This window comes from Hylobates moloch, unplaced genomic scaffold (genome assembly GCF_009828535.3).
Source record: "Hylobates moloch isolate HMO894 unplaced genomic scaffold, HMol_V3 SCAFFOLD_10, whole genome shotgun sequence".
Taxonomy (NCBI): Eukaryota; Metazoa; Chordata; class Mammalia; order Primates; family Hylobatidae; genus Hylobates; species Hylobates moloch.
The window spans coordinates 25926809-25952220 of record NW_026652285.1 but is presented as its reverse complement, the minus strand read 5'-3'; the positions used below and the strand labels follow the sequence as shown (position 1 = coordinate 25952220).

Here is a 25412-nt window from a genome sequence, read left to right as displayed (position 1 = left end):
CGCCCTATCCCTGCTAGTGGGTGGTCGACCTAACCCAAACAAAGCAGCATGTGCTTGCGGTGCGGGGTCGGCTAGGGAGCCGAGCCGGGAAGACACCCCACCGCCGCAGAAAGAGGGTGCGCGCGTCGCCAGCACGGGCCCCGCCCAGCGCGCCGCCACCTCGGGTGCGCCGAAGGGGTCCGGGTCCTTCAGGGGCGGCCGCGGAGGGGCGCGAGGGACTGAGGGCTGGCGAGCGCGCGCCGGGCGGAACCAGGAAGCGGGGCGCGCTCCGGGCTGCCAGCGGCGCGCGTCCCTCGGCCTCCGCGCGTGAGCGGCGCGCGCGCCCCCGCGGGCCCCGGCGGGAGGAGAGTCGGCGGCCGGAGCCGTCACCCCGGGCGGGGACCCAAAGCAGGCGACTCCGCGCGGCAGCCCGGCCGAGGGAGAGAGCGGGCGGGCGGGCAAGCCAGACAGCGGGGCCGGAGCAGCCGCGGGCGCCCGAGGGACCGAGCGAGGTAGGAGCTGCGGGGCGAGCCCTGGGCCCAGGGCCGGGGGAGCCAGGCCGGGGAGCCAGCCCGGGCGGGGCCCGCGCTCCAGCCGCTCAGCCGCCCGTCAGGGCCGCGCCGCCGCCATCGCTCCGGGGCCGCGGTGGCTGGGCGCTGGGCGAGGGGCGCGCGCGGGGAGAGGGGGTCCGGGCGGGCTGTCGGGGAGGCTGAGGGCAATGCGGGGCGCGCGAGGGTGACTTGCGAACGCCGCGGCGCCGCGGGGGGCGTGCGCTTTAAAGGCTGCGTGCGCGTGTGCCGAGTGGGTGTGTGGGGACCCCGCGCTGACCCCCTAGGAGCTCAGGGGGCTGCTGTCAGCCGCCTCACACCTTCACGTTGCAATTCCGAATAGCCCCAGCCGTCTTCCTTGCTTTAACTTCTTTCTTTCAAAAGAGGTGCCTGGGACTCCGGGGATGGGATGAGCCTGAGGGGGTGCCTAGTGCGGTGGGGGATATTAGCAAAGCTTCAACAAACAGGGCCTTAGAAGGAGTCAAGACAACAAATACGAACGTTTCGATAAGACTCTGGGGGGCGGGATCCCACATCAGGACCCGCCAGGCCTGGGCTCGTGCGTGTGGCCGTGGGATGCAGTGTGCTTTTTCTTTCTAGTCAGGGATAAAGGGTTAAAAGTGCTCCTGGTGTCGGGGGTAGATTTGGAGAGTCGGAAGGGGAGTTGTATCACAAAAGCTGGTCTGAGGCTAAAGGAATCTGGCAAGATGTTCGGGGTGATCAAAGAGGAAAGAACTCACACGGAGCAAGAGGCGGTTGCAAACACTTGTAGCCAGCAGTGATGGAAAAGGCAAAGAAGAAAAACAAGTGCCAGCTTTTAGAAAGACGGGATTATTGAAAACCACAAGAATTTTAAAGGCTGAAAGAGATACCGATTCTCTCTTTGCCAAAGAGCCAGAGTCAGTTCTTTTCGTCTTGGTCCCTGTGATCCCGCCATACCTTGTATCAAATAAATAGTGCCAGAAGTGGGTCAAAGAATGTTAGAGCTGGAAAGGAACCCAGCGATGATGCCACATTCTTTTACTGTACAAATGAGGAAACTGAGGCCCAGATAGGTGGAGTAAGTGGCCTGCTCAGGTGACATGGCTGTTTGTTGAGTATCCAGGGATTGAAACTTCAAGGACTCTGAGATTCGTGCTCTTCCCAAAGCACCATGCAGTATATAGATCTTTGCCTAGATACAATTCCACACATTTTCTCTGCAGTATCCTCAGGGAATGCCCTTTGAAAGGGCCAGCGTGACACCGAATATCATACTTGGGCTTATGTCATTTTTTTCAGTCTTCAAGTGGTGTTTATGGTCTGCTTGGATCTTAGGTTTCCAACGTTGTTGGATAGCCGCCTGGGCCATAATAAGCTTTCAGCTGTTGGGTCTACATTATTTCAAATAATTTTGTTATCGTTCAATTAAGATAATAGAACTGTGCCTCTCTCCCCAACATTCTGTTATTGTCCATTTGCTTATGTTATATTGCGTTATGTTCATTGCCTGTCAATTCCTAGGTGAGGATGTATTTTATTGAGTGTGCCTTTCATGTTTTAAAATTTCATTTTGTAACACTAAATATTGGAGTGGTTTTGATCACTTCAAATGGGGAGAATCTTATTGATTGATTTTATTTTAAGGCTTTGGGTTGTTTTGTTTATTCATTGGGTACCAGTTTCCATCTCATGGAAGATCACAGTTGTTAGAATGGACATGGCTAAATAAGAGAAGGGGCTGCCGATTTTAAGAAAAACTTCCTATGTGACAATTTGTGGAATCTGTTACGTTTAATTCAAACAACACCACACCTTGGGTCAGGTAAGTGCGTTATCTAGGAGATGACTTGTTTGCTACTGTAGCCTCTGGAAGATGAAATTTCAAGCTCCAGATTGAGACACAGGGAAGGAATGGAGAGTTTTTTTTTTTTTTTGTAAAGCAAACCATCAGAAAAAAAAAAGTTGATTTCTATCACCAGCAGTTTGGTTATTGCATAACTTGAAGCTAAACTCTGCACAAAATCTTTGCTGTATACCCAACTAAGTAAACTGTCCCACCTTCTCATCAGTTCTCACCTTTTCAGTGCTTGTATTTTTTGCCCACGGGATATTAATATGGATTGTGTTAAGAAATTTAAGGTGTGTACTTCGTAATATGTATGATAGTAGGAGAAAAATGTGCTATCATCGTTTGGAGTGTTACAACATAAATATTTTGGTCAACACTTCCTATCCTGCTCTGACTTTTCATCTCATCTCCATTTTCTTCCTCTCTTGATTGTTTTTATGTCATTTACATATGTAAAAGCCACATCAAGACTAAAGTTGCCATTTATTACTTTTTGATACTTAAGTCGAGTTTTTTCAAATCATAGTATTGTTAGTGTTCAAATTGTCTGTAATTTTTGTTAGGCTTATATATTATGAATCAATTTGTTGTGGTTTATTTGGCTTGTTATTATGTAGGTAGGTGACACAGGTAGCCTTACTGTAAAAGGAAGACGTTATAGGTAGGTAAATAACATGCTCAAGATTAGATGCAGGTTACAGGTGGAATCAAAGGAAGCCTAACTATTTTCGTGCCTTACAAACATGTCTGTATCTCATAAGGTTATTCACAGATTGCTGGACGTTCTATCTGTGACACATTTTTTCCCTTTCTGTTAAGAGTGTAGATTACTGCATTATTCCTACAAAAGGAAGCAAAATAACCCTAGTTTGTATGATTTTTCTGATAATTTGAAACTTATTCTTTTAAAATGCTATCTGGCAATTCCAGGTTACTGGACTCTTTGGAAGAATATCCTTTTATTTTGATACTATAAAGTATCAAAGTATCAAAATACTTTAACTGTGCAACTTAATAAAAATAATGCTTCAAAGTTAGCTCTACACTATCGCTGTCCTCAAACGTGTGGTATTTAAAGGAAGAAAATGTTTTTAATTCTGAGCTTTGTGAATAGAACTCTTCTAAAATCAGAAGTTTTTTTTTTTCCCCTGCAGTGTTGGAAACACAACAGTTTTATGCTTATTTCTGGGAATAAGAAAGTCAAACTTAACGATCTAGTTTCCATTGATCAGACAGTTTTTGTACTTAAATTTAAATTCTAAGCATCAGAGTGATAAATATTTTTTAAAATTGTATTCACTCTTAATTATAGTGGCCTTATTTGAAGTAAAATCTTGACATTGGGTGTTTTATTAATGATGATCCTCTGTTACTGAAAAGCCTATGTCAGTTTGGAGAAGATTTTGCACATCTAAATGTATGCTGTTTTTACTAATCAAAAGAGAAGAGTAATTTACAGGTGTTAGATTTTTAGTTGGTTGAATGAGACCCTCACTTTTGATGGTTTCAGAGTTGAAATGATGTTTTATTACTTTTGTTAGTTTGGGTCACACCCATCACTTCCTTGGAAGGTATCTTTGAGGTTTGGTTTCCTTTTTTTTTTAAATGGTAATATTGGGGTGGGGGTGCTTCCTGTTTGTATTTTCAAAATTAGGTCCAAATGTTAACCTTCTTGTAGTGTCACATTTTTATTTTAAACTTATACCGACAAACATCAGATGCCATGTGGTTTGTCTCTGACCCTTTGCGCTACTTCATGACAGCTTTACTGAGTGAAGCCTGAATACCCAATCGGGAAGGCAAGATGTTCTTGTCTTTTCCCAACTCTTTTCAAAGTTTAACAGCCTTGGAAGGAGTCTTAGAACAGCAACAAAAGCACAATTAACAGAAAAATGGAGGTGCTGCTATCTGTTTCCTCGCAGGTACTTGGAAAATGTACAGCACTAAGATAGAGTTGAAACGTTATGTAGAGCCTTGAATGTCGGTGCTTCAAAGAGAAGTTGCTCTGGGTTTATATGATACAGAACCCCATGGTTTATATTAAGTAGTAATGATAGCCGTTTTTCTGGACTTGCTTAAAAGCCATACACAGTGTCATGGAAACGAGTTAAGAACGAGGTGAAATTTAGGGTATGGTATTAGAGCTCAGGAGGAATCACCTTCAGCCTTAAAACTCTTCCTTTACTCTCCTGGGTCACTTAAGTGATAGGTCACTTTTAATATAAATGTTGCAGGATGAGTTAAGTGGAGCCTTGAGAAATATGTGTAGATTGTTTCAGTGATTAAAGCAAGTGTTCTTTTCCTGGCCTTTAACTCGCTTTATTCTAAGAAGTGTAATAACTAAATAGACTCCTAATTGAATTGACATTCAGATGTGTTTGCAGTTTAGGGGGAGTTTACCTCTTCTAAATTTTCATTTGGATCCCATTACTAAAAGCAATATTGCATTAGCATGGTGCACAATTATGTACAATTCAATTTGCAAATGAAGTTAATTCTTGGAGTATCTTGACTTCCTATTCCCCTGCTGCCCCAATATTCAAGAAAGGAGAAGTTATAATTTGTCACATACAAGATAGTTTCTTCTTTAGGTTTATTCTTAATAACTATGTCTATTTTCACATGGATGACACCATTGAGATGATGAATACCTGTATTGATTGATTGATGAAGAACATTTATCTTTTTCTACCTACTTTTGGAAGCCAGCTTGCAAAATCTACTGCAACATTCACTCTTCATGTATTCTTCTATTACCTTTGGTACCCTGAATAACCTTTTCAAAAATTTTTGCACTTTTCTATTATGAAGAGAAATAGCTTCATATTCTATGCTAGTTTTTTGAGGTGCTTGTGCTGACTCATTTTTTAAATTATACTAAGATATAGAGCACGGTTTGAGAGCAGTAATGAGATTCTCAGAAAATATGAAAACTTTCCTTTCTGACTAGTTAGAGAAAGGTTGGGGAAGACAAGGGGAAATACATCAATGAGCCAATCAATTATTGTTATTTGCTGGGATTAATTTGGTGACTAATATTTTTAATGCCCATCAGGCTACTAAATGTGAATTTGGCTTTACCCTGTAATGATAACAGGACAAACCCAACAGGTTTCTAACATTGCTTGTTTTCCCCTGTTAGGGGATTTCTTTGCATGTGGGAAATCAGGCCGAAGTTGTCAGTAACAGCCACATCCATGATTTGTATTAAAAATAACTATTCATCATTCTGGGCTAGAGCTCTGCTTACCTCAGCTCACCTGGGAAGATATTCTGATTATGTATCTAATCATTATGATGCCACCTTTCAAGAGGTGAGCAGACAATTAACAAGTCCTTCAAATTATGTTCAAAACCCAGAGTTTGAGAAAATGTTCCAATGCCTTCAAGTATGAAGATAATAAAAATATTACCTAATGCTTACTGTTCACTGAGAGTGTGCTGGGCAGACATTGTTTTCAGCTCTGGCCTTGTGTTAACTCGTGATTCTCAGAGGAGTGGGTATTATTCCCAGATGGAAGATGAAGAAATGGCCACAGAGAAGTTAAGTAATTTGTCCAAGGTCACATTACTGTTCTTGGCGGGGCTGATTCCAGAGGCTGCATCTCTAACTAGTGTACAGCAAAAGCGAACCGGCCACTGCCACTTTGTTATAAGACATTTTGTTTCTTTGAGACTTGTACTTCTTTGTGTTCCCAAATGGAGTCTTGTTGGCTTTTGAATAGAAAATATTTTTATATGTTTAGGATTTTTTAAAATGTTGATGGAGATGGTGATAAATATTTTTCCAATTAAAGTATGTACTTCTGGTGGAAATTATATTAAAGCAGAGAAAGTCTTAATTTTTATTATAAGTTGTCTTTCGTTCTTCTTCCCCTAGCACTACCGTATACATCATAGAAGAAGAGCTGTAAGCTGTCTCCTTGGCCTCTGTTTACAAACAAAGGGATCATTTGTGCCAATGTAGTGGGTTTGTGTTGACATGCACGTCTGTACTGAGAACTCAACAGTCCCACTCATTTTATTTACAACTTTATTTTGAGGGGATTTCTGGTCCTATTCTTGTTGCATTAAAGCTTTTTAGAGCATTAGTCATGATTTCTGAGACAGATTTAAGAATTTTACTTATTTGGGCTAATTTATTATTATTATTTTTTGAGACAGCCTTGCTCTGTCACCCAGGCTGGAATGCAGTGGCGCGATCTCGGCTCACTGCAACCTCCGTCTCCTGGGTTCAAGAGATTCTCCTGCCTCAGCCTCCCGAGTAGCTATGACTACAGGCATGTGCCACCACGCCTGGCTAATTTTTGTATTTTTAGTAGAGACAGGGTTTCGCCATGTTGGCCAGACTGGTCTCGAACTCCTGACCTCAGGTGATCCTCCCGCCTTGGCCTTCTGAAGTGCTGGGATTACAGGCATGAGCCACTGCGCCGGGCCTATTTGGGCGAATTTTTAAGGCAACTGAGCTATTGTATGTCTAGAGCCCTGCAAAGGCCATTAGAAAATAGTCTCAGATTTTTTTTTTTTTTTTCATTTATGATGCTTACTTTCTCTCAGCACTTTTCTTTGGGAGTGGATTGTGAAGTTAAGTCTTGGAAACAGAATTCACAACCCTAAAGCATAGTGCTTTAACTTTGGGAGATCAAGTCACAGACAAGAAGAACTTCAGTTCCCTGTGCAGAGTATAAACTTGTTCAAATAAACAGAGGATGTTAGCTTCCAGGATTGTCAACTGTCACCTTTGACCAGGGTTGAATTTTCTCTGAATGTTGACAGAAGTTACAATGTCAGTGGAAAAAGCTTAATGTGAGGTATCTATAACTCAGAATTTCCTTATGTTTGTGTCAGTGAGATCCTACAATTAAAGCTATTTCTTTTTTTCTATGTCTGATGAGTTTTAAAAGCCTTCACTGGGGCTTTCCAGCCTTTAGGTGAGAATAAGTTAAAAAGTTTGTGAAAAACTATTTTTTGTTGTCTAAAATTCAGAGCCTAGGTCGCGCCCAGTGGCTCACGCCTATAATCCTAACACTTTGGGAGGCCAAGGCAGGCGGATCACGTGAGGTCAGGAGTTGAAGACCAGCCTGGCCAACATGACGAAACCCTGTCTCTACTGAAAATACAAAAATTAGCTGGGTGTGGTGGTGCACACCTGTAATCCCAGCTACTTGGGAGGCTGAGGCAGAAGAATCGCTTGAACCCGGGAGGCAGAGGTTATAGTGAGCCGAGATCGTGCTACTGCGCTCCAGCCTGGGAGACAGAGCGAGACTCCATCTCAAAAAAATAAATTAATTAAATAAATTCAGAGCCTATAGCTGGTGGCAAGTCACTGTTTTTGGAGGAGTGGGATTTTAAAAAATCTGACCTGGGCTAAATGTTAAGCTACATTCATACATGTCATTGTAGCCTATATAAAAAGAAACTTGAACATTTAATCTCTTAAAGTACTGAAAATTGGAATTCATCAGCTTTGAAATATAGCATTCATTCTACAGTATATTTAAATAGGTAAAATGTTCTGTTAGAAATAATGCTAATTCTGTTTTTTTGTTTAATGTTTCTAAAAATCTTTTGGTCATCTTTTATTTAGGTTTAGGAAAAGTAGCAAATTAGAGATCTACAGAAATCTACAGCTCTTTAAAAATGAAACAGTTCACCCTGTGAATTTGTTTGCAGGATTGGTGATCTGTTTCTGATGCCAGGAAGGTGGGACTCCTATCTCATTTCTGATAGAAAGTGAGGGAAAGCTATGTATAGTGAGAACTGGATACTAGATTCTTACCCCAAAGGTATGGAAGGTTTAATATGTAAGGATACAATGTAAATAGTCCCTCTTTTTGTATTTTTCTTTGGTTATTGTTATGTAACTATAGTCGTGTGTCACTTGATACATGGTGACAAAGTTCTAAGAAATGCATTAGGCGATTTTGTCATTGTGGTACCATCATAGAGTGTACTTACACAAACGTAGATGGTAAGCCCTACTGCACACCTAGGCTGTATGATAAAGCCTATTGCTCCTAGACTACAAACCTGTATAACATGTTACTGTATTGAGTACTGTAGGCAATTGTAACACAAGGGTAAGTATTTGTGTATCTAAACATATCTAAATATAGAAAAGTTACAGTAAAAACATGGCATAAAGGATAAAAAAAATGGTACATCTGTATAGGGTACTTAGCAGGAATGGAGCTTGCAAGACTGGAAGTTGCTCTGGGCAACTCAGTGGGTGAATGGTGAGTGAATGTGAAGGCCTAGGACATTACTGTAGATTTTAAAAATACTGTCTGGTTAGGCTACACTAAATTTTGAAAATTGTTTCTTTCTTCCATAATAAATTAACCTTAGCCTACTGTAATGCTTTTATTTTGTAAACTTTTTACTTTTTTTTTTTTTTTTTGAGTTGGAGTCTTGCTCCTGTCGCACAGGCTGGAGTGCAGTGGCGTGATCTCGGATCACTGCAACCTCTACCTCGCGGTTCAAGCGATTCTCCTTCCTAAGCCTCCCGAATAGCTGGGATTACAGGCGTGTGCCGCCACGCCTGGCTAATTTTTGTATTTTTAGTAGAGACGGGGTTTCACCATGTTGGCCAGGCTGGTCTCAAACTTCTGACCTCAGGTGATCCACCCACCTCGACCTCCCAGAGTGCTCGGATTATAGGTGTGAGCCACCGTGCCCGGCCAACTGTTTACTTTTTTACACTTTTAAACTCTTTTGTAATAACACTTAGCTTAATGCATAAACATGTACAGCTGTACAACAATATTTTCTTTATGTTTTTCTTCTTTTACTTTTTCTCTTTTTAAAAAATTTTTAATTTTTCAAAACTTTAAAACTTTTTCTTGAAAGTGAAGACATAAACACACACATTAGTCTAGGCCTACACAGGGTCAGGGTCATCAGTATCACTGTCTTGCACCTCCACATCTTGTTCCACTGAAAGGTCTTCAGGGGCAGTAACACATATGGAGCTGTCATCTCCTATGATAACAATGCCTCCTGAAGGACCTGCCTGAGGCTGTTTTACAGTTAACTTTTTTTTATAAGTAGAAGGAGTACACTCTAAAATAACGATAAAAAGTATGGTAAATACATAAACCAGTAACATAGGCATTTATTATCATTATCAAGTATTATGTACTGCACGCAATTGTATGTGCAGACTTTCACATGACTGGCAGTGCAGTGGGTTTGTTTACACCAGCATTGCCACAAACATGTGAGTCATGCATTGCATTACAACATTATGATGGCTACAGCGTCACTAGAGGATAGGAATTTTTCAGCTACGTTTTATTATCTTATGGGACCACAGTCATATATGTGGTCTGTCATTGACTGAAACGTCATTATGTGGTGCCTGACTACATATATGGAAACCCTGAGTGTAGTCATGTTTTACAAATGAGTTTATCTTGCAGTGAGTTTAAATATCAAGTAAAAATACTAATTTCATTGTAATGTATGAAGAGATTGGCCTTTCTCCTCATGTTGAAGGTATCAAAACAAAATAGAAAATATTTGGCTTCCTGAGTGGCATGGCTACAATTCACATGCTGAGTTGGTGATGAAGCAAGATCCCTTGACTTTGCAATACCAGAAAAATGCATATAGTTAAAAAAAATAGAGACGGGTCTTGCTATGTCTCCAGGCGATCCCTCCCACCTCCACCTCCACACCTCCCACCTCAACCTCCCACAGTATTGGGATTACAGGATTGAGTCCCTGCACCGGGCCAAAAAGCATATAATTTTAAGGGAATTAGTTTTTTTTTATTTTTTATTTTTTGAGACAGGGTCTTGCTCTGTTGCCCAGGATGAGTGAAGTGTGCCAGGAATGGGTCCTTAAGTAAGAAAACTTATTACTTTAGACACACATTTAAAATTTTGTCCAAAAATATGATATTCTCAAAATTTATGGTTTTGAATTTTATTAATTATTTTAATTTATTATTATTATTTTTTAAAGAGTGGGGTCTCAATATGTTGCCTGGGCTGGTCTCAAAGTCCTGAGCTCAAATGATCCTCCCACCTCAGCCTCCAGAGTAGATGGGACTGCAGGTGTGAGCCACTGAGCCTGGCTAGTTTTGAATTTTTATTACCCAAATGTGAAGAGGTCTAGTTTGCACAGAACTTAATATTACATTCCAGTTTTATTGGTAAATTTGAACAGGATATAAGTGGCTTTAATAAATAACTAATAAAAGAAGATACATCTTCTTATAGATATACATACATCTTTTTATATATATACATAAATATTTAAAACTTCTTTCTGCCAAAAAATACCAGAAACCAAAGCTAAGTGACAAAATAAGAAAAATATTTCTAACATATATGACAAAGGATTATGGGTAAATATTCATAATATATAAGTAATCTATATAAGTAGTAAGAAAAAGATGATTCCCATAATAGAAAATGAACAAAAGAAGAACTACAAATAGCCAATAATCATATGAAACAGTGTTCACCCATACTGGAAATCAAGAAATGCAAATAAAAATGACAAGTTTTTTCAGTTAACAGATTTACGAAGACTAAAAATATTGAAAAATAAGAGGAGTGTTGCTTGGGAATGTGGGGAACTGGCACTTTCATACTCATTGGTTGAAATGTAAATGGGTGCTTTTTTTGGATGGCAGTTTGATACATGTATTGAGAACCTTAAAAGAGTGCATACTCAAGCTGGGCATGGGAGCTCATGCCTGTAATCCCAGCACTTTGGGAAGCTGAGGCAGGCGGATCACGAGGTCAGGAGTTCAAGACCATCCTGGTCAACATGGTGAAACCCCGTCTCTACTAAAAATACAAAAATTAGCTGGGCATGGTGGCACGTGCCTGTAATCCCAGCTACTCGGGAGGCTGAGGCAGGGAGTCAGAGGCTGCCGTGAGCCGAGATCACACCACTGCACTCCAGCCTGCTGACAGAGCGAGACTTCATCTCAAAAAAAGAAAAAAAAAAAAAGGAAGAGTACATACCCTTTGACTTAGCAGTTTCATTTAGATGAATTTCATTCTAGGACATCTGAAATATGTTTAAAGATTTGTACAAAAGGAGTGTTACTTAAAATAGCAATAAATTGGAAAAATCTTGGTGTTTCCATTAGAGGTTTAATAAACTAAATCATTTATTACACCTGTGTATAGCTGTCCAATGGAATACTGTCCAGCTATTTAAAGTATGTTATAAAACAATATTTAATGACCTACACAAAATTCGCTATATATTACTAAATGAAAAATGAAATTACAAACAATCATATACAATTGTGCCTGGAAAAAAGAACGGGCACTGAAAAAAGATTTCTTCTGGGTCATGGAGTTCCGTGTGTGTGTGTGTGTGTGTGTGTGTGTGTGTGTGTGTGCACACATGCTTTCTAGTATCTTTCCATTTTTCTATAATAAACAGATTATGGCTGGGCACAGTGGCTCATGCCTATATTTCCAGCACTTTGGGAGGCTGAGGTGGGAGGATCACTTGAGTCCAAGAGTTCAAGATCAGCCTGGGCAACATAGCAAGACCCCATCTCTACAAAAAATTTAAAAAATAGCTGGGCCTGGTGGCACATGCCTGTGGTCTCAGCTACTTGGGAAGATGAGGTAGGAGGATCACTTGAGCCTGGGAGTTCGAGGCTGCAATGAGCTGTGATTGAGCCACTGCATTCATCCTGGGTGACAGAGTGAGACCTTGTCTCAAAAACAACAAATAAAAACAAACAAAAAAACAGATGATAATACAGGGAATCCTTTTGTAATCAGGAAAAAAAGTTATCTCTAAAATGGCTGTGTGTATTGATTTGTCTTAGAATGTAGAATTTGTTTTTTGTTTTCAGTGTTTTTAGAAGCAGAAAAAGTTGTTTGTGATGTTTTTGTTAATTATTTGGTATAGTATCCTGTTTTTTGACATCTTTTGTCGAACTATGTTAAAATCATCATAATTTCATTTAACATTTTTAGAGTTTAAATAATTTGAACTTCAGGACTGTGTTATTTCCTATGCTTGGTGGTAGCCCGTGTATTTTTACACAGAAGCTTATGGAGAATTGTATTGTTATATAATATAATAAATTGTTAGGGAGACAGAGGCGAAAGGATTGCTTGAACCTGGGAAGTGGAGGCTGCAGTGAGCTATAATGGTGCCATTGCACTCCCAAGCCTGGGCAATAGAGAGAGACCCTGTCTCTCTTTAAAAAAAAAAAAAAAAAAATAAAATTGTTGTTTTTAGTTTTATATATATATATATGCTCTGCTAAGTTATTCATTTCATACTGAAAATGTTTTGAAAAAAAAGGTCGAGTTTGTTTTAACCCTGAACTTTGTATTATTTCAATATATTTTCTGCATTGGTTTTTCTCCTTCATGGTGATACCTATGAAGGCTGCTAGGCTATGGATTTCTTTTTCTTATAATTCCATTAGTCACACTTAATGACTTCTCTAAATGTTTATTATGGTACTCATTTGGGAATATCTGGTAAAGGAAATCTCTAGTGAAAGATATTTTCTCTTGGGTATAAGTCATTGCTAATACCAGAGATTTATGTTCTGCCTTAATTAAATTTACATTAAATAGTTTCTTTGTAACTAGAATTAGTGGTTAAAAGAATTTTCCTGCATGGACAACATAGCAAGACCCCATCTCTACAAAAAATAAAAATATTAGCACGGGGCGCTGGTGTACGCCTATAGTCCAGCTACTCAGGAGGCTGAGGTTGGAGGATTGCTTGGGCCTGGGAGGTAGAGTCTACAGTGAGCTGTGATTGCTCCACTGTACTCTAGCCTGGGTGACAGATAAAGACCCTGTCTCAAAATAAAAATAAAAGAATTTTAACACTTGACAGAGTTTAAAGAAGAGGAATGAAATTAAATTATGAGTTGATATTTTAAGAGAATTTAAATAAAATTACAACCTTGAAAATAGACATTTTTGAGCCCAGTAGACTTACTTATTTCATGTAAAATTTAATTAAGTAAAAATATATTTTAGGCCAGGTGAGATGGCTCACACCTGTAATCCTAGCACTTTGGGAGGCCGAGGGGGAAGGATTGCTTGAGGCCGGGAGTTCAAGACTAGCCTGGACAACATAATGAGATCCCATCTTTATTTTTATACTAAAAAAAAATCTGGCTGGGCATGGTGGCCCATGCCTTTAATCCCAGCACTTTGGAAGGCTGAGGTGGGCTCATCGCTTGAGCCCAGGGGTTCAAAAGTAGCCTGGGCAACATGGTGAAACCTCATCTCTATAAAAATACAAAAATTATCTAGACGTGGTGGTGCGTGCCTGTAGTCCCAGCTACTTGGGAGCCTGAGGTGGGAGAATGGCTTGAGCCCAGGAGGCAGAGGTTACAGTGAGCTGAGATTGCACCACTGCACTCCAGCCTGGGTGACAGAGTGAGACCCTGTCTCAAAAATAAATACATAAATAAAATGTAAAATAAAAAATCTATCTTAAGTTGGATTGTGCATTGTAATTTATTATAGTGAAATTGCTATAACAGAATTTTATTTTAAGCCAGTTTGGGGAATATCAAAACATTTTTAAAAATCACGTAGTACTTTTTAGTGCTTTTAAAACTTAAATCCATAAAGTAGTTAATTAAAATGCATGAAGTAAATAAGTGTTTTTCTGTATTAAAGATAAAACTATAAACATACATTGTTCAATATGCCTACATAAATAAATCATTCTCTTCTTTTTGGTTCTTTTTTGCTTATCACCTCTTACCTCCTCTGCTTCCTAAAAACGTGATAATCTCGTTTAATTCAAAATTATGTTTTCTGGCCATACATGGTGGGTTATGCCTGTAATCCTAGCATTTTGGGAGGCCGAGGTGGGTGGACCACTTGAGTCAGGAGGTTGAGACCAGCCTGGCCCACTTGGTGAGACCCTGTCTCTACTAAAAATACAAAAATTAGCCAGGCGTGGTGGCGCATGTCTGTAGTCTCAGGAGGCTAAGGCAGGAGAATCACTTGAACACAGGAGGCAGATGTTGCAGTGAGCTGAGATTGCACCACTGCACTTCAGCCTCGGCGACAAAATGAGACTCCATCTCAAGAAAAAAAAAAAAAAAGGTAAGACATATAAACTAGGAAACTAAGCAATAATTGTGTACAGTATGTGAAATATTTATGTTATAGACCAGCACTGTTCAATACAAATATAATGTGAGCTCCAATTATAATTTTCTTAGTCTGTATCACAATAAAAAGTAAAAATAAACATTAAATTAACAATATACTTTAATATATAAAAATTATTTCAACATGTGATCAATATAAAAATTATTGATTAATGAGGTATCTTGGGCCAGTTTGGGGAGCCAAAGCAGGAGGATCACTTGAGTCCAGGAGTTCGAGACTAGCCTGGGCAACATAGTGAGACCCAGTCTATGGCAAAAAAAAAAAATTAGCTGGGCATGGTGATGTGCACCTGTAGTCCCAGCTACTTGGGAGGCCAAGGTGGGAGGATCACTTGAGCCGAGGAGGTTAAGGCTGCAGTGAGTCGTGTTCATGAGGAGGTTAAGGCTGCAGTGAGTCATGTTCATGCCACTGCATTCCAGCCTGGGCAACAGAGTGAGACCCTGTCTCAAAAAAAAAAAAAAAAACCAACCAACCAACCCCAAAACCCACAAAAACACTGAGATATTTTACATTCCTTTTTTTGTACGAATGCTTCAAAATCTGGTGTGTATCTTACAGTTATAAAATCTCTCAATTTAGCCATCAAATTTTCACCAGAAATGCGTGAACTGTGTTCAGATTTCATAAAACTTTCAGTTGATAAAGTCGATTCACATACTCAAGGTGTTCCAAACGTACTGAAAGGTTTTCCAAGTATTAAATTGAACACCAGTTTCCAGGTTTACATTTAAGTTAATTAAACTGAGATAAAATTTGCAATTCAGTTCCCCAGTTGCACTAGCTACGTTTCAAGTGCTTAGGTAGCACATGCTGCTAGAGGCTACCATAATAGACAGTGTGGTTATAGGTCTTCTAACGAAGGGAAATGAAATATAGGCTGTCTCCTCCTTTACAACATCTGGCTTACAATCAACAAATACAAATAGGGTCGCTTGGTGCAGCAACCACCATGGCACATGTTTACCTGTGTAACAAATCTGCACATCCTGCACATGTATCCTGGAACTTAAAATAAAACAAAACAAATAGGGTCTCTTGCTCTGTGGGAACTGAAGCCACTGCTCTGTAGGGAACAGAAGTGTCTTTTTTTTTTTTTTTTTTTTTTGAGACAGAATCTCGCTATTTTGCCGAGTGAAGTGGCATGATCTTGGCTCACTGCAGCCTCCCCCGACAGGTTCAAGCAATTCTCCTGCCTCAGTCTCCCAAGTAGCTGGGATTACAGGCACCTGCCACCCACGCCCGGCTAATTTTTGTATTTTTAGTAGATATGGGGTTTCGCTGTGTTGGCCAGGCTGGTCTCAAACTCCTGACCTCAGGTGATCCACCCACCTCGGCCTTCCAAACTGCTAGGATTACAGGCGTGAGCCACTGCGCCCAGCACAAAAGTGTCTCTTACCCAAAGAAAGTGATGCCCTTAAAGCTTCCTACCAGACCCTCACCCCCAAGACACACGCAGACATCCACAGATGCACCCTCTTGTTTGAAAACTGCTGCATCCTTGCATGGCTGAAGCATTACCCACGTCCTTGAAGCTCCTGCTTTCAGAGGACCTCTCATTTCTTGGGAGTAGAAAAGCCCTCTCTGGCCAGGTGCAGTGGCTCATGCCTGTAATCCCAACACTTTGGGAGGCCAAGGTGGGAGGATCACTTGAGCCCAAGAGTTTCAAGTCAGCCTGGGCAACATAGTGAGGTTCCATCTCTGAAAACAAAATTCTGAATAAAAATAAACAGCCCACCCTGTTTTAGGTATACCTCAACTGTCAAATCACTTTTAGGCAGAGTGTTTTGTTCTTTTTGTTTTGTTTCAGAGTGTTGTTTAACTTTATTTTTGAAACTGAATTTGTCTAGAAAAGAATCATATTCACCTTTTGGTCTTAGCTACTCTTCATTTTTATGAAATACATGAAGTTGATGCTTACAATTGGGGATCTGGTTACAGATGAAATTTTTCCTTTCGAAAGAGAGTTCCCCCCAGTGTTGCTGTAGTCTCAGGAGATACTTAAGGGAGAGGAATCATTTTTAGTTCCCCCTAGGTGAGGCAGTAGCCTCCCTAAACTGCCAAGTTCCCACCATGACTGGTAACACCACTGTGTGAGGAATACTGAACAAACGGAGCTTCAGAAGGGAGACTTGTAGAGAGATTCTGGAATCTAGGTAATGCCACTTCCTACTTAGTTTATCTTATTGGTTTTTTTTTTTTTTTGAGACGGAGTCTCGCTCTGTCACCCAGGCTGGAGTGCAATGGCCTGATCTCGGATCACTGCAACCTCCATCTCCCGGGTTCAAGTGATTCTCATGTCTCAGCCTCCCAAATAGCTGGGATTACAGGCACGTTCCACCACACCCAGCTAATTTTTGTATTTTTAGTAGAGACGGGGTTTCACCATGTTCATCATGCTGGTCTCAAACTCCTGACCTCAGGTGATCCTTCCGCCTCAGCCTCCCAAAGTGCTGGGATTACAGGCATGAGCTACCACGCCCAGTCTTAATGGTCTTTTTAAAGGATACCTGATTTCAGAAGGAACCTTTGAAGAAATGGCTAGAACGTCTGTGTTTCTTCGGATATTGCCTGACATCTAAGCCAAATTAGTTGACCTTTTAATGTTAAATAAAATATTCAATAACTTTTACTAATGGGCAGGCTTTAGGGACCCCTTTATTTTACTATGTTGTCAAAAGTAGGTTCATTATAATATTGAAAACATCCTGATGTAATTTATTGAATGTAAAATTATTCCTCAATAAATTTGAGGATAATTTCCATAAAGGGAAAAAAATTCCTTTCTTCCAAATATACTGTGACAGCCTATTTTGAAATATTTAAAATATGTCCCTAAAGATGAAAATTAAAGAGCGGACACAAAGTTCTTATGCTCTAAGGAGTCATTCTTTTGATTTAAAATTCATTATAATTCCCTGGTTGTCTAGTGGTTAGGATTCAGCGCTCTCATAAAATTCATTATATTGATTCTATAAAAGTATATTGTGTTGAATTAAGAAACACATGGGCATTTTTAAGTGTTTCAAAATATTTTTGTTATACCTAGGTTTTTACTGTGATGGTATTTGTTGTTTTAGTAGAATTTGACCTATATTTTATTCTATGGGAAAAAGAAGAAAGTCAACATTGGCTAGCCATCTACCACCCTGTACTGCTATTTGTGTGTGGTCCCATTGTGAATTTTTAACTCCATGCTCTATATTTTTAGAGCTTTGTGAAGATTGAATCTGCAAATCATCTTTGAAAGATAAAGGATTTGATTTGATTGTGGCAATCATGAAAGTTATCCTCTAAATAAAACTGTATGTCCTGGACCAAAGCTGGAATAATGCCACACTGAAATGATCTTAACTGTGGAATCCTTGATTGGACCCGATTTGTTTTGCACATACAATAGCTCCATAAAGATGATCGGCTTTCAGGAGAGATGAGCAGATGTTCTGATTTTATCAGAAATTGTTTTTGCATCACCAAGAATTCACAAAAGCCAGTAATCCCCCTGTTAGTCTGATGTTGTGGAGATGCTTTTAAAACTTTTTTCCAGATACTGGTTTGAATGCACAGACTTTGTCATTGACCTGTAAGATTCAATTGTCAGGTGGTATCTGTTTTCTCCCAACAGAAATAAAGAGAAGAAGAATAAAAACAAAAACTAGAAAGTATAGCAGGGGCACAATTATTTATTTAAACTTTAAAGTATTTAATATTACATACCAGAATCTAAGTTCCATAAAGCATGTCTGTTTTGTTCACTGCCACATTCTTAGTACCTAGAATAGAGCCCGACATGTAATAGTTACTCAATAAGTATCTGTTAAATAAGTATAGTAGTCCTGCCTTATCCCCAAGGGATGCCTGAAACCTCAGGTAATACTGAACCCTATATATATATATATATTGTTTTTTCCTATGCATATATAATTATGATAAAGTTCGATTTATAAATTAGGCACAGTAAGAGATTAAGAACAATGATAATAAAATAGAACAAGTATGTAGTCTATCTTTTTTTTTTTTTTTTTGAGACAGAGTCTCGCTCTGTTGCCCAGGCTGGAATGCAGTGGCGCAATCTCCGCTCACTGCAAGCTCTGCTTCCTGGGTTCATGCCATTCTCCTGCCTCAGCCTCCCCAGTAGCTGGGACTACAGGCGCCTGCCACCACACTTGGCTAATTTTTTGTATTTTGTTTAGTAGAGACGGGGTTTCACCATGTTAGCCAGAATGGTCTCGATCTCCTAACCTCGTGATCTGCCCGCCTCGGCCTCCCAAAATCCTGGGATTACAGGTGTGAGCCATTGCGCCTGGCCGAATGTAGTCTATCTTAAAATACTGTATCTTACTATGCTGTACTGTGGGTAACAGAAACCATAGAAAACAAAATCTCAGATAAGGAAAGACTACCGTATTTCCCCTTTAATCTCAATATAGCAGGTGTATCCAGAGAGCTTCAACTCTCAGAAGGACTGAAAGTGTGCCTTTTACTGTGGAAGAAAGAAAAGAGAGGGGGCTGGGTGCAGTGACTCATGCCTATAATCCCAGTACTATGGGAGGCTGAGCCAGGAGGATCACTTGAGCCCATGAGTTAGAGACCAGCCTGGGCCACAGAATGAGACGCTGTCTCAAAAAAAGTTGGGGGGATGGGGGAGAAGAGAGAGGAGATAGCAAATATCTCTTTGTTTCCTTTGGATTTCAGCATTAAAGATGGAAAAAATGTGAGTTTATTAGGCAAAAACTTTTTTTAACCCCATTTTAAAGATTGTGGAGTTATATATGTATATCATAAAATTTATCATTTTTAACCTTTTATTTTGAGATGGAGTCTCCTGTGTCACCGAGGCTGGGGTGCAGTGGCATTAGCTCATTGCAACCTCCACCTCCTGGATTCAAGCGATTCTCCTGCCTCAGCCTTCTGAGTAGCTGAGATTACAGGTGCACGCTACCATGCCTGGCTAATTTTGGTATTTTTAGTAGAGGTGGGGTTTTACCATGTTGACCAGGGTGGTCTGGAAATCCTGACCTTAGGTGAACCGCCCTCGGCCTCCCAAAGTGCTGGGATTACAGGCGCGAGCCACCGTGCCCTGCCATTTTCACTATTTTAAAGTACAGTTCAGTGGCATTAAGCACATTCACATTGTTGTGTGACCGTCAGCACCTGGTCCATCTCCAGAATTTTTTCATCCTAAACTAAAATCCTGTATTCATTAAACAGTAATGAGAATAAAACTCTCCATTTGCCCCTCCCTGCAGGCTCTGACAACCCGCCGTTCATTCTTTCTGTCTCTGAGTTTGACTACTCCAGGCATCTCATATCAGTGGAATCATACACTATCTGCCCCTTTGTGTTTATTCCTTTTTTTCAACATGATTCTTTTGGTTGGAGACTTCACAGTTTTTCTTTCCTTTGATTGTTTAGTTTTTGCTTTGTACCTAGACCTGGCCAGTGATGCATATGCAATGAGTATGCAAAGACAAGTTAATTCAGCAGCTTGTTGCATACCACTAGGGAGTTATTAAAGCTTTGAAAATGTGATTCCTCATCTGTATGCCTGTGGCTTATCTACTCCAAGTCTTGCTGATAAACCTGCACTGACAGTAATAGCAAAGATTAGTCTTTCTCCATGTCTCATAAAACAAATTGTTCTCATTCTTACAGCCTGATTATGAACTGGAAAATTACAGGTACATTGTTGTAATTGTTTATACAGACAATGAGACATACTCTCCACAGGGGACCTCAGCTGCAGGGGAGGTTCTGATTGCATGTCATTAAGAAATGACAGTTAAGAAACTTTTTTTTTTTTTTAGACAGAATCTCGCTCCGTTTCCAGGCTGGAGTGCAGTGGCACGATCTCGGCTCCCTGCAACCTCTGCCCCTGGGTTCAAGCGATTCTCCTGCCTCAGCCTCCCGAGTAGCTGGGACTACAGGCGCATGCCACCACGCCCAGCTAATTTTTGTATTTTTTGTAGAGACGGGGTTTCACCATGTTGGCCAGGATGGTCTCAATCTCCTGACCTCGTGATCCACCTGCCTAGGCCTCCCAAAGTGCTGGGATTACAGGCATGAGCCACCGCACCGGCTTTCCTTTTTTTTTTTTTTTTTTTTTTTTCATTTTTAAAAATTTTCTATTCTCATTACATCTTCCTTTCTCCCTACTTTTCCTTCCCTTCCCTTCCAGTTTGTCCCTCCCTCTCTCTCTTTCTTCCTTTCTTCTTTCTTTTTCATTCTCATTTTTCTGAGTAGTTGCTAAAGACACAGCCTGACCCTAGGGGTCCAAATATAGGTGAAACAATCATAGCTCTCTAGCAGTTCACCTGAAGGGAGAGAGAAAAAGAGAGTAAGAGAACCAAAATGAAGGGAAAATATTTAGTTTTTTTTTTTTAAGGACAGAAACTAACTTTTGAGGAAAAAGAGAAATATACTGGGAGTTCTGACTGGGTAGGAACAAAGAGAAAGAGGAGAGCTTCGAAGAATGATTTGAAAAGTAATCTATGGAATTTAGCTTTAAAGCAGGATCTTGGGCTGTAGACTACTTTATTATTATTATTTTTTAAGAGACAGAGTGCAGTGGTGCAATCATGGCTCACTGTAGCCTCAAACTCCTGGGCTCAAGCCGTCCTCCTACCTCAGCCTTCTGAGTAGCTGGGATTACAAGTACATACCACCACACCTGGCTAATTTTTTAATTTTTATTTTGTAGAGATGAAGTCTTGCTGTGTTGCCCAGGCTGGTCTTGAACTCCTGGCCTCAAGTGATCCTCCTGCCTCAGCCTCCCAAAGTGCTGGGATGTTGTAGACTCCTTTAGAGCCTCTTGAAATAGGGCTAGTAAAGTGATTTTCTACTACTGTATCTGTGCTCATTTACATTGGGCAAATCACTTCTGCTTGACTTCATGAAGGGTCAACAGGTAGATTCGGAACCGTCAGAGTTTAGGCCGAAGCCCATAGATTCTGAAAGTTATTTTTAAAATTTATTTTTACAATGTCTACAAATGCAGGTGTTAAAATGCCAGAGACAGAAGTATTGACAATGAGAAATTATCCAAAACCAGGCCAGGTGCTGTGACTCACTCCTGTAATCCCAGCACTTTGGGAGGCAAAGGTGGCAAGATCACTTGAGGCCAGGAATCAGAGGCTGCAATGAGTTGTGTTCATGCCACTGCTCTCCAGTCTGGGCCACAGAACAAGACCCTGTCTCCAAAAATAGTCATCATCATCCAAAACCAAGACTGGCTCCTATTGGAAAGGTGGAAATGGTTGTGATGGAATTCAGCAACACCAATACCTTGATATTTATGACTTTCAGGATGTTAGGAGACTCTTTCAGTCCTTCCTGTTTAAATATGAATGGACATGTATTGCCATTATTTCCCTGCCCCTACTTCTCCCAAAGTTAGATTGTTAGTATTTATGTAAGTTTGCTAGTCACAAATAGATTCTTGCATTTCCCATTTCTTGTCACAGGGCCCTCTTTGAGTTCAATATGCTTTTATTGGCACTTACTTTGGTTTTCTTTACAGCAGCAGCTGCTAATTAGTGACAGCTTTTGAGCAAGCAGCTTGTCATTTTTGGCAGAGATAGGGGACATCCATAGCAAGTCAAGACTATATTTTCATTTGCTAAATTTACTTTGCTACATGGAAATACGTCTTGGATAAAAAATAGTCTGTAGTCAAAGGTGGCTGTGTTTACTGAATTATCTTCCGGAGTTGGCATTCTGTCCTGTAGTTGAAGAACTCACAGAGATGAAAAAAAAAAAAAAGAAAGAAAGAGCTTCAATGTCTATCAGACTGATGCCATAAGTCCTGAGTCATCCTTCTAACATTAATCTACATTCTGGGTATAGAACTTCATCATCTTGTTTTGGCACAATCATAAATCTTTCTGGATTGTAGTTAGTGGCATACATGGTAACTGAATGAGCGAATTGTTGACAAATGTGCTTTTCGTTTATACTCAGCTTCCTTCTTGAGATATAATTAAAAGAAAGGTTAGTTTGCTTAGAGAAGATGCTTTCTTTGGAATTTTAGCTCATCTTAGCATCATCATATTTCATGTAATTCTTCTCTTTGAAATTGCTGCAATAAAGTGTTAGCTCTATTTTACAAACTTGTCACGATGTTTATGAGGGTGGCACAACTTGCTATTATGTTTACCTTGATTAGCACCAATGATGAGTCAAAACCTCCGTCATGGTTTCTATAAAGTGTGATTCACTCCCATTATTCCTGTAATAGGGATTCAAGTTAATGACCTCCACAGTGTTAAAAATATCCTGAAGGAAATAACTGACCTACCATCCATTTCCCACAATTTAGGTCCTTTTTGTAACATGGAGGTCTATAAAAATTGTATTCAATACACAACTACTGAATACCAACCATGTGTATCAAGTACTATATTAGGGAAATCAAAATGAATCGGAGAGACATGGTCCTCGCTCCAGGATGGCTTACAGTCTATTAGTCGGCCAGCAGATAACTTAGTTGCTTTGGTTCTTATGCCCAGAGTGTAGGGTAAATTCTAATTCTAGAGGAGGAAAACATCCCATCTTTTAAAAATAGGGTGATCAAAATGATCAAAGACATTGGATACAAATATTGTATTGATTCTATTTCTAGCTAAAGGTGTTAAAGATTGTTTGAGGCACCTTTCCTAGGCTTGTGGAACTGCCAGGCGTCCTTGTCCCAAATTTCCCCTTGATATATCGCACAGCACTGTTAAATTCAGAAGTTGCCTTCTGTATCAGAGTGTCTATTTCTTGATGGCATAGCTTGGAGAACCCAGATGATCTCCTAGCATTCAACTCATATTTAATGTACATCGACAGTAACATAGTTATTTGTATATTTTCTTTTCTTTTTTTTCTTTTTTCTTTTTTTTTTTTTGAGACAGAGCCTTGCTCTGTCACCCAGGCTGGAGTGCAGTGGCATGATCTCGGCTCACTGCAACCTCCACCTCTTGGGTTCAAGCCATTCTCCTGCCTCAGCCTCCCCAGTAGCTGGGATTACAGGCACGCATCACCACGCCCAGCTAATTTTTTGTATTTTTAGTAGAGACAGGGTTTCACCATGTTGGCCAGGCTGGTCTTGAGCTCCTGACCTTGTGATTCGCCTACCTTGGCCTCCCAAAGTGCTGGGATTACAGGTGTGAGCCACCGCACCCAATCTATTTGTATATTTTTCATTTGAACATTTATTAATTATAGTAGGAATTTATCATGTATACCTTGTCTCCAACCCAATGCACAGTAGCATCAGGTAAGTTGCTGTTTAGTTATTGGTATCATGTGAACAGGTATCCAGATGGCAGCTAACTTCAGTATCCTTTGTTATCCTGTCTTACACACTGGAGTGTTTTACAAGTTGCTTTCTCATTTCGATTAATGATATTGCCCCCTGTATGTAAAATGTTTTGTGCCATTAGAAAGCCTGAGTTTCAGATGTTCTATGATAAATATTGGTGATGGATAATAATGTAACTAATGGAAACCCCTTAAGGAATTTGCGAACAAGTGTAACAGAGTTAACAACTCAGCTTCTTATAGGAAATGTTGCATTGCTAATTCTGACCACAAGTGGTCAGGATCTAGGTTTTGGCCTTATGGGAAAGTTACCCAAGCCCAGGACAGTTCTCGTTATTCTCCTCTCACTCACTTTTACAATCTAAAGCTTTTGGCTAATTTCTGATTGATTTAAAAGAATGAAGGTGAACCCCCACTCCCCAAATATGGTGTCCTTTGGTTGTGTTTGAAAGCTTGTCTTCTTAGTGCTAACCCTCAGGGAAGGGAGTCTTATTTAAAGCCTTTTTTTTGGATTGTCAAATAATCTTTTTGTATCCATTTGTGAATTGCATTTTGTGATAATTCATTTTGTGGCTCGTGTTATAAAGGAGTCTTAAACTGCAGGTATCACTGTCAGGAAAAACTCATTTGACTAGCTGATGACTTTTTTTTTTTTTTTTTTTGAGACAGAATTTCGCTCTATCACCCAGACTGGAGTGCAGTGGCGCGATCTCCGCTCACTGCAACCACCGCCTCCCGGGTTCAAGTGATTCTCCTGCCTCAGCCTCCAGAGTAGCTGGGACTACAGGTGCTTGCCACCAAGCCTGGCTAATTTTTTGTATTTTTAGTAGAGGTGGGGTTTCACCATGCTAGCCAGGATGGTCTTGATCTCCTGACCTCATGATCCGCCCACCTCGGCCTCCTAAAGTGCTGGGATTACAGGCATGAGCCACCGCGCCCGGCCTGGTGATGATTTTCAATAAAAGCACTGTGGTTCACAGCCTGAGCTCCAAAGGTGGACGAAACTCCTTGAATATTTATTACTACTACTGTTATTATAATTCTATTACTACTGCTGCTAGTACTTTATTTTTCTCATTTCCCATGCTTATTCCTTTGCTATTATTTAAGGTTTGGTGGTGAAGTATAGGAAGGGCTTGGAAATGAAGTCATTTATTTTGTTTCCAACACAAAACAGTTTCTAGTGTGGGTGTGTGGGTAGCTTAATTTGACATAACAAACTAATACGTTTTTCCTTGAACTCCATGCTATCTTCATTTCAAACTAGGTATTCTCAGAGTGGGGTTAAAATACTCTCCATCATCAAAGCCCAGACTTTTTAGAACAAGAGCTTGTCTCACAAAAAGCCTGGTGTCTCTGTTGCCACCACAACCTGAAACTAACGAGTTAGAAACCACATAGAGCAGACGACATGGGGTAGGAGCCCATAACATTTTCTCGCAAGTTTTGTGTAGATAGTTAAGCCGGGAACTGATCTGGTTGAGAAAACGTTTAAAATCATCATTTTCCCTTCCTTCTCCTTCACTTTTATACTCAAAAGGGTCTAATTTTGCTCCTCTAGGAAGATTGTATGCGTAGGCTTTCATGTAGTTTAACACTCTCTTAATTTAA

General features: G+C 40.2%; 1 protein-coding gene across 2 annotated transcripts in view; it reads left to right on the top strand.

Annotated features, from left to right (window-relative positions):
- Positions 1-303: 303 nt before the first annotated feature.
- Positions 304-25412, top strand: part of STAT5B (signal transducer and activator of transcription 5B) — a 75920-nt gene continuing 50811 nt past the window's right edge. The window contains exon 1 of one of the 2 annotated variants that reach the window (XM_032163654.2): positions 304-491. The gene's annotated coding sequence lies outside the window, so the exon portion shown is untranslated. The remainder of the gene's footprint in view (positions 492-25412) is intronic. The other variant, XM_032163651.2, reaches the window with a different exon arrangement.